At 42.2% G+C, this 13,940-nt stretch overlaps 1 protein-coding gene across 1 annotated transcript in view; it reads right to left on the bottom strand.

The window, feature by feature from the left end:
* Pdss2 (decaprenyl diphosphate synthase subunit 2) overlaps positions 1–13,940 on the bottom strand; it is a 305,129-nt gene that overhangs the window by 21,689 nt on the left and 269,500 nt on the right. The gene's annotated exons all lie outside the window — the stretch shown is intronic.

The following is a 13,940-nucleotide window of genomic DNA, read 5'->3' on the forward strand; positions in this document are numbered from 1 at the left end:
AAAGGTTTTGCTTCAGGTTCTGGTCTCTTCTTAATCACAGCTGATTCTTCAGCCCCAGCTGACCAGAACCCACAGATTCTCAGTCTAAAATCTCACGCGAACAGCCTTGATGGTCTCCGCTTCCCTTTGAAGCTTCACAAGCCAGGCCTCCACTGCCCACAACTCCCTCAACACAACCACTCCAAGCTCCATAGCAACAAACCCCAAGCACTCAATGGCCCCTCCAGCCCAAAGTTCCAAATGCTTCCACAGTCCTCCCAAAACCACCAAGGTCAGGTCTGTCACAGCAATATCCCACTCTCTGGTACCAATTTCTGTTCTGGTTTGTTCTCTTCATTGCTGTGACAAAATTCTCTGACCAATTCCAACTTGGGGAGGAAAGGATTTATTCAGCTTATATCTCCTAGGTCGCAGTTTATCAGAGAGGCCAAGGTAGGAACTCAGGGCAGGAACCTGGAAGCAGGAGCTGGAGCACAGGCCATGGAGGAACACTGCTTACTGGCTTGCTCCTCTGGCCCCTGCTCAGCCTGCTTTCTTATGCAACACAGGCCCACCTGCCCAGAGGTGGCACCACCCACAGTGGGCTGGGCCCTCCCACATCACTCATCAAGAAGATGCCCTTCAGACATGGCCACAGGCCAGTCCAACAGAGGCAATTCTCCAATTGAGGCTCCCTCAACCCAGGTGTGTCGAGCTGACACTAAAGCTATCCAGCACAAATAATGACAATAAAACAGACAATAACGACATGTCTTCCAGGAAGATTGCAACAGACTGGGGTCAATATGGGGTGAAGATGTTACTGTATGGGCCAGACAAGTATAATCATATCTTCAGGACTAATAGCTCTTTCACATGCAGAGGTTTATTATTTATTATTATTGTTGTGAATGTATGTATAAGCATGTACCATGCATGGTATCATGTGGAAGTCTGAGAACAACTTGTGGACATGGGTTCTGGGAACAAACTGAGGTTGTCAGGCTTGAAAGAGCCATCTCACCTGACCACATGTAGTGGTTTTGATGGAATGGTATTATGGGTGCATTGTTAGTAATTGGTCCCTCAAGAGGATGGTGATGAGAATTTTTTGGGGGGACAAGGTCTCACTATGTAGCCCAGGCTGGCCTCATAATCCCCCTGTCTCAGTCTCCCCAATGCTGGAATTACAGGCACACACTGTCATGCCTAGCTATGAGAACTTGTTAAAGATTATACCATAAAACTTCCTTGGAAGAGTTAAGAATGCTTATTAGCTTTCAAAGGTCATGTTAATTATTATGTTGGTTCAACAAATATAAATCCATTTATTAGGCAACCTTATTTCTGAGATGAGAACTATGCTACATCATAGAATAAACACCACCGTTTTTTGGATACTTGTAAGACTACAGCTTGCTTTACAACATGAAAAAAAATGTGTATCTGTGTGAGTACATGCCATACGTGTGCAGGTGCCCACAGAGGCCGGAAGAGAGTATCAGATCCCCTGGAGCTGGAGTTACAGGAGCCATATGAGTTGGGTGCTGGAATGGAACTCTAGTACTCTTGATTAGCAGTAGGTAGTAGGTACTCAATCACTGAGCCATCTCTCCGGCCCTTACAACTTCTTCTGTAGTATGTCTAAAAGACCTTGAGAAGTAGCATGGTAAAAAAGAATATACACTGTGAAGTCAGCAGACATTTGGAAGAATATTGATTCTGTGACATAACTATGAGATATAACTTAGTGTGTTTTGAACATCACACATATGTTAGATAAAGCACAGAATATAGAAAGGCCTGCAACTCTTCCTAAACAGGTGTATACAAATTTTGTCAGGGATGAATAAAAGATACAGGTTGGCATCTTTTTCTTAGGACAAGAACAGGGAGATCTTACACAGGGAACACCACTGCACTGTGCACTAGTCAATCTTTAGTGGTAAGACTGGCTTTATTATGCCATCATCAACAGTCAAGACCTTTCATCAAGTCAGGAATTCAAGGACTGCAATGACAGAGGTGGGATCTGCTTACTCCAGTCTTTATGTAACATACATACCATTCAGCTATGTTTGCAGATCCTGTGAGCTCTACTGTTGTCTCAGTACTTTTGGTTAAAAATTGAGGGGGCCCAGTCCCCTTGTTATAAAGGAAAAATGGTTAAGTATATTACCAAGAATCAATACTCTGATGTGGGAAACGGGGAGGCTAAGCATGCTGACAGGAGCTGTGCAGGAAACACGGGGAAATGGCTTCATATGCACCAGTTAAACACATTACAGCCTTTCCATCGACCAGTAGTTGACATCTCAAAAATCTTTACTCTTTATAAATTCAGACTGTACAAAACAGTGTATGAGCTTGACAATGACAAAGATTACTTACTTACTAAAACCATATTCAAAAGCTACACAGAAGTGCCTCTCTTTTCTTTTCTCTCATAATTTCAGAAAATCATTCCATTTTATGTTTTTTTTTTGTTTTTTTGACAGGGTCTCCCTAGTCCCAGCCCACCTGGAAAATTCACTATGTGGGCCAAGCTAGCCTGGATCTTACAGAGCTCTGTCTAACTCTGCCTCCGGAGGGCTGGGATTAAAGGCTGCGCCATCATGCCTGGTTCCCCACCCCACACTTTATTTTTGTGTGTGTTGTTGAGACAGGGTTTCCCTGTAGGCCCAGCTGGCCTTGAACTCAGAGAGATGTGCCTGCCTCTGCCTCCGCCTCTGCCTCCTGCACCACCATGCCTGGCTTGCTACTGTTTTTTTGTTAAAAAATATTTTATTGCCGGGAGTGGTGGCGCACGCCTTTAATCCCAGCACTTGGGAGGCAGAGGCAGGTAGATCTTTGTGAGTTCGAGTCCAGCCTGGTCTACATAGTGAGTTCCAGGACAACTGGGGCTACAGGGAGACCCTGTCTCAAAAACACCCCCCCAAATTTTTTTTATTTATTATTTTTATTTTATGTGTATGAATGTATTGCCTGCGTGTATGTAAGTGCACTGGTGTTGTGCAATGCCTGCAGAGGTCAGAAGAAGGCACTGGATCCCCTGGATCTGGAGTTACAGATGGTTGTTATCTGCCACATGGGTGCTGTGGATCAAACCCAGGTTCCTCTGTAAGAGCAGTCATCTCTCCAGTCCCTCTCCACAGTTTTTTAGGTGAAGAAAGACTACTCTGTTGAGATCTATTTCTACTTAGTCCATTTTAATGGACTAAACAGGCTTTCCTATGGGGTCAGAAGGCTCTATCCTCTACATAAAGACCCACAATTGTCTCTGGATATAGGTGGTTCCTGGCACCACAAATGAGGAGCAATAATTGAATCCAGCTATCCCACAGTGCAGTGCATTCACCCACAGAACCAGTCCACAAGGCATTCTTACTTAGCTTTCCAGACTAAGATTTGGAAGATTTCTCCAATTGGATATTTGTTTCAACCCAGAAGGTGCAAGGCACTGAGGAGCTCTTAAGGGAGGGGGACAGTAGAACACAATGATACAAAGGGGAAAGGGGGATAATGCTGAGGGACGTTTAAGTGGGGAGACAGGAGAGTAACCAACACTAAGGGTGTTGGAAAAGTCACATGGAGACCTACTACTTTATAAGCTTCCCAAACATTTATGTATGTATCTATGAGTCTATATACCTCATCATAGAAGTTTCTTTAGGCCGTGGACAAAGGTTAATACAGAAACAACTGGTCAAAGTGCAGAGAATAAGTGGCTGTGGAGTCCTCAGCCACAAATGGTACACACACCTTTCCCCCAAACCTCAGGGTTCTTCATTAAAAGATTTTTTTTCGGGGGGGGGCTCTTTTTTGAGACAGGGTCTCCCTGTAGCCCCATCTGTCCTGGAACTCACTATGTAGACCAGGCTGGCCTTGAACTCACAGAGATCCACCTGTCTTGGCCTGGGATTAAAGGCGAGAGCTACCATGCTTAGCTCATCATGGAAAGATTTTAAGGTCAGGGAGGCCTAGAGCAAAACAGTGTCTTCTAGACATGACATGCTAGGACTGCTGTACTCATGAACTCATAGAAGCTGTCATTGCCTGCTCAAGATCAAGCCAATCAACATTCTAGTTTGGAGGGAGGAGGGGCTCAGGAGCCTCCACCCTAGTTGAAGAGCTATTGACAGTTAATGGCTTCTGGGGGAGGGAGAGTCAGTTTTCTTTAGGGGTGTGATCCCTGGTAGGTCGACTGGGCTCCTGTGCACGGCCCATATCCATGGGTTTATGAGCATACAACATGAGTATACAACGCAAATTGTACTCGATAGATTATTTAAAAAATAGAGGATATAGTTGGGAGGGGGTTAGGAGGAGAGGTGGTGGACTGGGAGGAGTTAGGGGGAGGTGAATGTGATAAAAATACGTTGTATGAACACATGAAATTCTCAAATGATAAAAATATTATATTTTGAGCCAGGCACAGTCCCAGCACTTGGGAGGCAGAGGCATATGCATCTCTGTGAGTTCAAGGCCAGCTTGGTCTACAAGGTGAATTCCAGGCCTGCTGGGGCTACAAGGAGACCCTGTCTCAAACACACACACACACACACACACACACACACGTATTTGAGGGAAAATAAGAGAAACAAAGATGAGTCAACTATGTCATGACATACAGAACAGGGAGATAGGCACAGATAGGTGGTATATCTTGAGTTATTCATCCATTCATTCATTTAACAGTCATTCAACAAATATTTATTGGGCACCTACTCTGTGCCAGTCCATAAGCCCTTAGGGTTCAATGGTGAACTAACAGACACCATTTAGGCTTACAACTAAGAATAGGTCTTCAACAATAATCTGTCAGCTTTAGCCTACTGATAAACATTAATTATTAAGATATGAAAGCCAGAAATGGTACATACCTATAATTCCAGTACTTGGGAGATCGAGGGAGGAGGATCGGAAGTTCAAGATCATGTTGCTCAGTTGCTAGAGTTCTTGCCTAGTATACATGAATTATGGGTTCAATCCCCACCACTACATACACTGGGAATGGTGGTACACATCTGTAATCCCAGGTAGAGGCAGGACATGGAAGGCCTTGGTTACATAAGGAGTTTGAGGCTAGCCTATGCTACTTGAGACCCTATCTCAGAAACAAAAATAAACAGCTGAGTGTGGTGGTACATGTCTTTGATCCCAGCACTCAGAAGCCAGGTGGATCTCTGTGAGTTCAAGGCCAGCCTGGTCTACATAGTGAGCTCCAGGGCAGCTGGGGCTACAGGGCAACCCTATCTCAAAAAGACCAAAACAAAACAAAAACAAAAAACAAACAAAAAGTGAATTTAGGCACTGGAGAGACAGCTCAGAGTTTAACAACACTGGCTGCTCTGGTTTCTCTTAGTCTTCATGGGCCTGTACACATGTGGTACACTTACATACCTGCAGGTAAGACACTCATACACATAAAAGCAAATAAATAAGATTGTTCCACTAATTATTGTGAGCTAAGTAATTTAACATCTTTAAAAAAATTTTTTTCTTTTATTATTTTCATTTTATGTGTACGAATGTATTATTGCCTGCATGTATGTGAGTGCATCCATGTCATGCAATGCCAGAGGTCAGAAGAGGGCTTCGGATTCTCCTCGACCTGGAGTCAAGGATGGTTTGTGGGTGCTGGGAATCAAACCCAGGTCCTCTGCAAGAGCAGTCAGTGCTCTTAACTGCTGAGCCATCTCTCTAGCACCTAACATTTTATGTATAATAATAAAGTAAATATCAAGAGCAAAGAATATTTGAAAATAAAAGCAATATAGAACTGCCTATACTCAAACAGTATCAATAGAATCTGGGCTAATAATGGGGAAGGGGGCATACCTTATAATGTCATAAAGAGGCTTATCATCGAAATAAAATAATTTTACTTATGATCCACAAGGGAACAGATAACATGATCATTAAATCTGTTGATGTCACTGAGGTGTGTGGGATTGCTAATACCTCAGAGAACAAGAATCTAATTTTAAAATAACATTAAGAAATTAGAGGAATAGACCAAAGTAAGATGATAGTCACTAGGGACAAGCATGAAATATATACTCAGAGACTTAAGGAAGGAAAAGCTAGCTTGTCGGTAGGAGGGAATGAATACCCAGAGGGCTCGTGGTAAGACACAATTCTTACTTTAAGAGAATGATTATTTCATATGTGATTTGAAGGAAGTTTTGTTTTTCTTTGAGACACGGTCTTGTTATGTAGCTCAGACTGGTCTTAAACCCTATGTGCAATAGAGATCCTCCTGCCTCCACCTCCAGAGTAGTAGTTCACAGGAGTGTGACCTCACTCTGGCCTTTGGGGGGAAATTTTTGTTTTGTTTTGTTCTTTTTGAGACAGGGTTTCACAATGTGGCCCTGACTTGCCTGGAACTTGCTATATAGATCAGTCTGGCATTGAACTCACAGAGATCTGTCTGCCCTGTCTCTGTCTCCTGAATGTTGAGATTAAAGGCACGTGCTGCAATGCCTGGCCAGAAAAAAAAAAAAAATTACTTTTTCTTTTTTTTAATTTTATGTATTTTTTTTTTTACGTGTATGCGTGTACTGCCTGCATGTAAGTAAGTGCACCCATGTTGTGCAATGCCCTTGGAAGTCAGAAGAGGCTGTCGGAGCCCCTGGGACTGGAGTTATGGACAGTTGTTAGCTGCCATGTGGGTGCTGGGATTCGAATCCGGGTCTTCTGCAAGAACAACCAGTGTTCTTAACTGCTGAGCCATCTCTCCAGCCCCTATTTACTTATTTTTATTTTATGTGTATGAGTGTTTTTCCTGCATGTATGTAAGGGCACCCATGTCATGTAATGTCTGTGGAGGCCAGAAGAGACATCAGATCTCCTGGAACTGGAGCTTGTGATGGTTGTTAGTTGCCACGTGGGAGCTGGGAACCTAATTCAGGTCTTCTGCAAGAGCAGCCAGTGCTCTAAACCACTGAGCCATCTCTCCAGTCCTAGAAATTATTTTTAAATAAAAAAATTCACCTGGTTACAAAAGCTTTCTTGTTTTGCTACAGACAGAAATCAATCAATGATTATTTTTGTAGCAATAATGGCATCTTGGAGGAGATCTGAAATCCCAGCAATGGTTGCAAAAAATTCTTTTAAAAACAGATATATTTTAAAGAAAATATATTCATTATTGTTTCAAGGACAAACACTTGTTTGAAATGTGAATACCAAAAGAAAAAACAACTGGTTTACTGTGATTTTTAAGGAACTGAAGAGTGAGGAATTCAAGCTTTTCTGAAGGCTGTTCTGTCCTGCCTTCCAATGCCTCTCCCTGAGGGAGCCCACGAGAGCCACATCCAGAGGCCTGTGCAGCACACTAGCTTTGGATCTTTCTCAACTGTCCTTTAGCTCCTCTACTGTTCCTGGAGACCCAGCACAGAAATTCAGTTATATTCCCCTGCTGGGTGTGGTGTCTCAGGCCTAAAAGTCCAGTACTGAGGAGGCTGAGGCAGGTGAATCACTATGAGTTAATGGTTAGTCTGGGCTACAGAGTGGGATCTTGCCTCAAAAAACAAACAAACAAAAAACACAAACCTCAAAACAAAAACATAAATAAGAGCCAATGAGATGGCTCAGTAGGTAAAGGTGCTTGCTGTGTGAACCTGAGCTTGATCCCCAGAACTCACAAAAAGGTGGAAAGGAGAGAAATGATTCCACAGAGTTGTTCTCTGACTTCCACACATGTGCCATGACACATTTTGTTCTCTGACTTCCACACATGTGCCATGACACATGTTAAACACACACACATATCATACACAAATACATACACATGTGATAACAATAATAAATCAGACCCCCAAACCAACCAAGTTTTATTTCACAAATATGCATTCCTGCCTATTGCCATAGAAGCATGCAATTTTTTAGAAGCTTAGAATTGAATTCTGGTACTTTCTTTTTTTTTTTTTTTTGAGACAGGGTCTTCCTGTAGCCCTTGCTGTCCTAGAACTCACTATGTAGACCAGGCTGGTCTAGATCTTACAGAGTTCTGCCTGCCTCTGCCTCCGAGTGCTAGGACTAAAGGTATGTACCACCACGCCTGGCCAATCTTGGTTACTTTCATTAGAAACAAGATTTCAGATGATTTATTTTTCAAGTTTCTTATAGGAGAGGAAGTGCCAGGCTTAAGCACAGTCTGCACTAAGAGAACACAGCTTCTGCTTTGAGAGCGCAGCCCAGGCGTCCACAAAATAGCCAACCTACAATCTGCCCGGATGAGGGGATCTATCAGGAAGCGACACACCAACTTACGGGACACTAGGGGCAGGGGGAGAGGTATATAAGGCTTGTACTTCCAAGCAATAAACGAGTCTGCAGCACCTCGCCTAGTGCCTGCTCTCACCCGACTGCCAGAGTCTGTGTGTTGATTCTGCACCACGCACCACTCACCCCCACCTTGGCCAGAACCCTCGTTCCTTGCAGTCCCTCGTGGACTGGACCCACGAGGAAAGCTGCAACAGTTTCTTTTTTTTCTCTTGGTCTTTTTGAGACAGAGTCTCCCTGTAGCCCCAGCTGGCCCAGAATTCACTATGTAGACCTGGAACTCACAGAGATCTGCCTACCTCTGCCTCCCAAGTGCTGGGATTAAAGGCATGCACCACTATGCACAGCTATATTTTTCAATTTTCACCAATTTTGGCCATAATCTTAAAAAAAATTCCAATTTAAACCAGAGCCAACAATTAAAATGGCTGTTTAAAAGTGCAATGTATTTCTTCTTTAAAATATGCTTAAATATTATCACTTAAATGCTTTTGTTTACAAATTTTAACATGGTAGTTTTGAGTCTTTAGTAAGCATTAAAATTTCACACAGATGCACCCATGTCACAATGGTTTTTGGCATTTGGATTTTTTTTTCTCTTTAAATTCTGCTATGAATATTTATTATACCATAAACCCTTTAGGTAAGAGAAGGAAGGTTAATGCTTTTACAGTCTCCATAATTATCACTAATTAAAACAAGAATGCTAAATGGTAAGGCATCTTTAAGAGCTAGAGGAAATGAGAGAATTGGTACCTACAGTGATGCTGTGTGCAATGTTTACCAAAGATTCTAATATAAAGTCCCAGGATAGGAGGAGCAACATCTGCCCAAGAAAAGAGAAAAAATACAGCAGCATCTGGTGTCTAACTGTGACAATGTAAAAAATTCTCTGGGTCAGCTAGATATGACTGTGAGAAAGCATGTCATGAAAATTGTTTGCTAAAAATAAATAAGTAAATAAATGTCTATAAAGAAAGAACAATAATATTTACTTTTTTTTTTAATATTCAAGGTTCAAAAAAGTAGGATTTGGGACTCAGTCTGTATCAACATGAAGCATCTGTAAACAATAAAAAGAAGAAATGACTAGCATGGTAAACCTTGGAGAGGAGAATCATGACATAAGAGGAAATAATCTTTCTTCTCAAAGGGAAGTGATGATATGCAATCATGTGAATGCTAAGGTCAGACATGCTCAAGGAATTTTAGGGGCAGGGAGGGCAGAAGTGCAGCAGGTGCCATACACTAATCTGGAGTGGCATGGCAGGACAACTAGAACTTGCTGCGCTGGAACCATAAACCAATTTTAGAAGAGAGTATGAGCTCCACATGCCATCCTAAAAAGACTCCTCTTAACTGGGAACTGGATGTCTAAAGAATTAACATCTGCAGGCTCTTTCTTAAATGCTTAATCTTGAGCTACTCTGTGTTTAGAGTAAACTTCCCAAGAAATCATTAAAAAAGCAAGGGCCTTGCCTGGTGTGGTGGCATATACTTTTAATCCCTGTTTTCAGGAGGCAGAGGTAGGTGGATTTCTTTGAGTTTGGAGACCTGAATTTAATTCTGGACCCCACAGCAGAAGAGTACCTACTCCTGAAATTTGTCCTCTGAGCTCCATACATTTTGTACATCATGCCCCACTCCCATAATAAATACTTTTTTTTTTTTTGGTCTTTTTGAGACAGGGTCTCCCTGTAGCCCCAGCTGTCCTGGAACTCCCTATGTAGACCAGGCTGGCCTTGAACTCACAGAGATCCGCCTGCCTCTGCCTCCTGAGTAATAAGTGAAAAACAGACTTTTCTGTGTTGAGTGTGAAAGCTCATTTAAGGCACAGTCTTAGGCACTTGGTAAAGAATGAACAGATGGCAGTCTCCATAAGTCTGGAGCAAGTGAATTTTTTCAGTGTCTATATATCTGAAGCAATGATTTATAAGAAATTGGGAACAAATCTGTGTCTCTATGGTGAAGATATTTAAACAAGCCATTTTGAAAATGTTAAAAAATTAAAATTGTAGAAAGTCGAACCATAGGTGCCATGTTTTGCCTGAAGTGGTAAAAATACCATCTGCCTCAGTCTTTTAGCAGCATGCTTATTTCAAGTAGCAGTAGGCTCAACTATAGGCATATACACTCGGCTCCAGCTGGGGAAAATACACAGACGTTTGTAGATGTTTTTCTAAGTAAGAGTAGTCAACATATTAGTTTTCTTTTAGACACATATATGAGTTGCCATAGCAAAGCAAGTGTGAATGTGGTCTGAGAGGCTTTCTACCAGTCAATGCATACCCAAAATCCTGCAATTCAATAGGTGGCACTCTTCCCTCTAGCACTGAGCAGAATCAGCAGTGTTTAACCTTGGGCTAGCAGCCTACTGAACAGAGAGTACTCTAAGAGATACACACCCAGGAATGTAGACCTGGCATGCTCATTAACATTCCCACAGCATGGTACACAAGAGAAAAACCTTATCACTAGCTTCTGGTAAGTACGTTTTATCTCACAAAATGCACTTCTGCAGTCTTAACTATGCAAGTAAGATGCTCTTAAGTTTGCATCTTAACCTCTAGAATTGCCATCCTTGTGCACCTCACAGATAGCTTCAGCAGTGGACAGAATGACCTAAGCATGTGTTAACTACCTTAAGAGGAAGGAAGAGACTTAATGAATGGATATTTGTCAAGTGCTTTGCTATCTTAGGAAGAAAGGCACCAGAGAAGTGTAAGGCATTCATATCCAGGATCCACTGCAACCAGAATGCAAACAAAATAATTCAAAGCCAGGTGGGGTGGCACAGGCCTGTAATCTCGGCACTTGGGAGGCTGAGGCAGGAGGATCATGAGTTCTAGATCAGCCTGGGTTACACAGTGAGACTCTGTTCGAAAAATAAATAACTAAATACACACAACACATACAAAAAAGTAACTTAATATCTATCTAAGTATTGGGAACCAGACTATAGTTTTGTTGAATGTGCCAAGACATTCAGGAAATCCAGCTGAGACTGACTTTAAAATGATCACCTCTTCCAGGCCTCCTCCGCCTGCCATCTGAGACTGATAAAAATCTGAGTCTTGGGATTTAAAGCCAGCATACACAACTGAAATACTTTTCTATGGTTTTCTAAAATTTGATTTTTACAGATAAAATTAGGCTTTGGAGTAGATGTCTATGACTTGGAAATGAAAAAAAAAAATCAGCAACAAATAATTTTCACTACAATTTCCTGAAATGGCTGCTGAGTTTTTCAAACACAGATAATCCCACCAGGGGAAACCCTAAGCCACTAACCATAATGCCTGCATTAGCTAGCATGAGCATCATAGCAACAAGACCACACAAAAACAGAGAGGGAGAGGCCTCAGGTCACAATATGTATGTGCTACCACAGGCCTACAATGCACTGCATAAGTCATATTACTACAAGCTGCACCTGCAAACATCCCCTGTTATTCAATACTCTTTCTTCTTCCCTCCCATGATACTTGAGCTTAGGTCTGTATAAGCATTGACAAGGCCTGAATCAATTTACTGAGATCCATTCAGAACAACTGTGTTTGCCTTTAAATAGAGTAACACTAGAAATTCAGGGAGATGGGGGGAGGCTTTCTGTTTACTGGCATGAGAAATACAGAGACTGCACTCAGGAAAGGCAACTGAGGCCACATGGGGATGGGCCATAGTCTACTGTCACTATGCTCTTAAAATCTCCAAGTCTGCAATTGTGGTTTCAGACCTCTTTAGTTTCCTTTATTTCCCCTGACACAACACTAACAGCAGGCACACTAACACTTGCACACACACTGCAGCACTTGTGAGCCTGGGCTGGGGAGTAAGGCACAACTATAATGAGGCCAGGAGGGCTGCTGCTTTTAGAACCGTCACATTCTAGGAAGAAAGAAGCAATTAAACTGAAACAATGATCTTAGATCATGATGATGTTAAGAAGATAGAGAAAAGGAGGAGACTGTCTCCTCTAGACAGGAATCTGAGTCAAGGGAGCTTGTGATGCCAGACCTGTGGCAGTCTTGTTCATGTGATAATCATAGTCCTAGCATGGTGCTTAGAACATGTTACATAACAAATATACACCAGTTGGGCTGATGGAAGAGGATAACAATATCTCCTCCCAAGTTTGGAGTGGATTTAAGAGAGCCTATCCTATTCTCTAGTCTTTTTGGTTGTGAACCTGAGTCTGTAATGGCTGTGCCAGTTGTCCAGCCCAACCTATCCTAAACTGCTCACTTTGTACTAAGGAGCTAAAGGAAGACCAAGGAGATTAAGTAACTGATATCAGACTTTGGAAGCACTTGGTACCATACCCATTGCTTGGTCTAGAGATGCTCTTTTTACATTTAGGCAGGATGTGGTGGCACATGCCTTTAATATTAGTGGATTGGTGTGATTTCTAGGCCAGCCTGGTCTAGACAGTGAGTTCTAGCCCAGCTAGGGCTACACAGTGAAACCCTGTCTCAAAAAAATTACATTTTAATTTATTTGGATTTGTGTCTGTGTGTGTACACACAAATAAGCTTCAACGCTCAACACTTTTCCTTTACCCTCTTGATAGGTTTGCTTTCTTTTACTATTATAATAAAATCTCAGCTTTTCTCTTGAAACTGGTTTACTCTGGTCTCCCTAAGTAATCTTTACCCCGTTAATACCTGCAATTCCCTTACCTCTGAACTGAGATGAAAAGCTACGTAGAGTTTTTCCACTCATGGGCTCCATTCACTTAGTGCTAAGCACCGAATGCTGTGTTGGGCACCATTTGCAAAGACCCAAAAAAGGCATTGTCCCTGCCCTCAAAGAGTTCATAGTTCATGATCTGCCTAATCACAGACCACTGTAATAAGACAAAAAATGCAATGATTAAGAGATGCATAGTATATTAAGAGTGAGGAAAACATCTAAGCAATATGACTTCATCTAACATCTAAGCGCAGAGACTTCACTATACGAGATGATCCTAAATTTACATTATGGAGTGAGCAGGCGTTAGAAAGGGCATGTATCTTCTAAGTTGAGCAAGAGCAAGAGTCAAGATATAGATAACTAAGCAAAGTCTGGTGGTACAAACCTGTAATTCCAGCTATTTGGGAGGTTCAGGCAAAAGCATTGCAACTTCAAGGTTTGTCAGGCAAGGGATGTAAGTGCAAGGCCAGCTTGGGTCAAAGTAAGACTGTCTCGAAACAAAAACAAACGAACAAACAAACAAACAAACAAAAAACCCAACAAAATAACAAAAGCCAGAGGGCTGGGGTTACAGCTAGCTCAGTGATAAAGTGCTTGACTAGTATGACTGAGACCCTAGGTTCAAACCCCAGGAGGAAGAGAAAGAGAAAGAGAAGAAAATAAAAAAGAGTGAGAACTAAAACAGTATTCTGACATAAACTGGTGCTACTAGGGCACAGGGTAGGAGGTGAAGCTGGAGAATCTTTCTAGGAGTGGGATCACACAGCCCTACATATGTCAATCTGCAAGCTCTGACTGCCTTGTAGACAACATGGAGCCAGAAGGGGTTTAAAGCAGGATGAAGTTGTGAAACCTGTGGTTTAGATAAAGACACAAGGCAGGGAGATCGGGTAGGATTTTAAGTGGTTCAGATGAAGATTATGGGCATGAACAATGGAGAGACTGAGAGGGAGAGGTTGGATTGAAGAAAATATAAG

The sequence above is a fragment of the Nannospalax galili genome, unplaced genomic scaffold (assembly GCF_000622305.1).
Source record: "Nannospalax galili isolate Female #2095 unplaced genomic scaffold, S.galili_v1.0 scaffold324, whole genome shotgun sequence".
NCBI lineage: Eukaryota > Metazoa > Chordata > Mammalia > Rodentia > Spalacidae > Nannospalax > Nannospalax galili.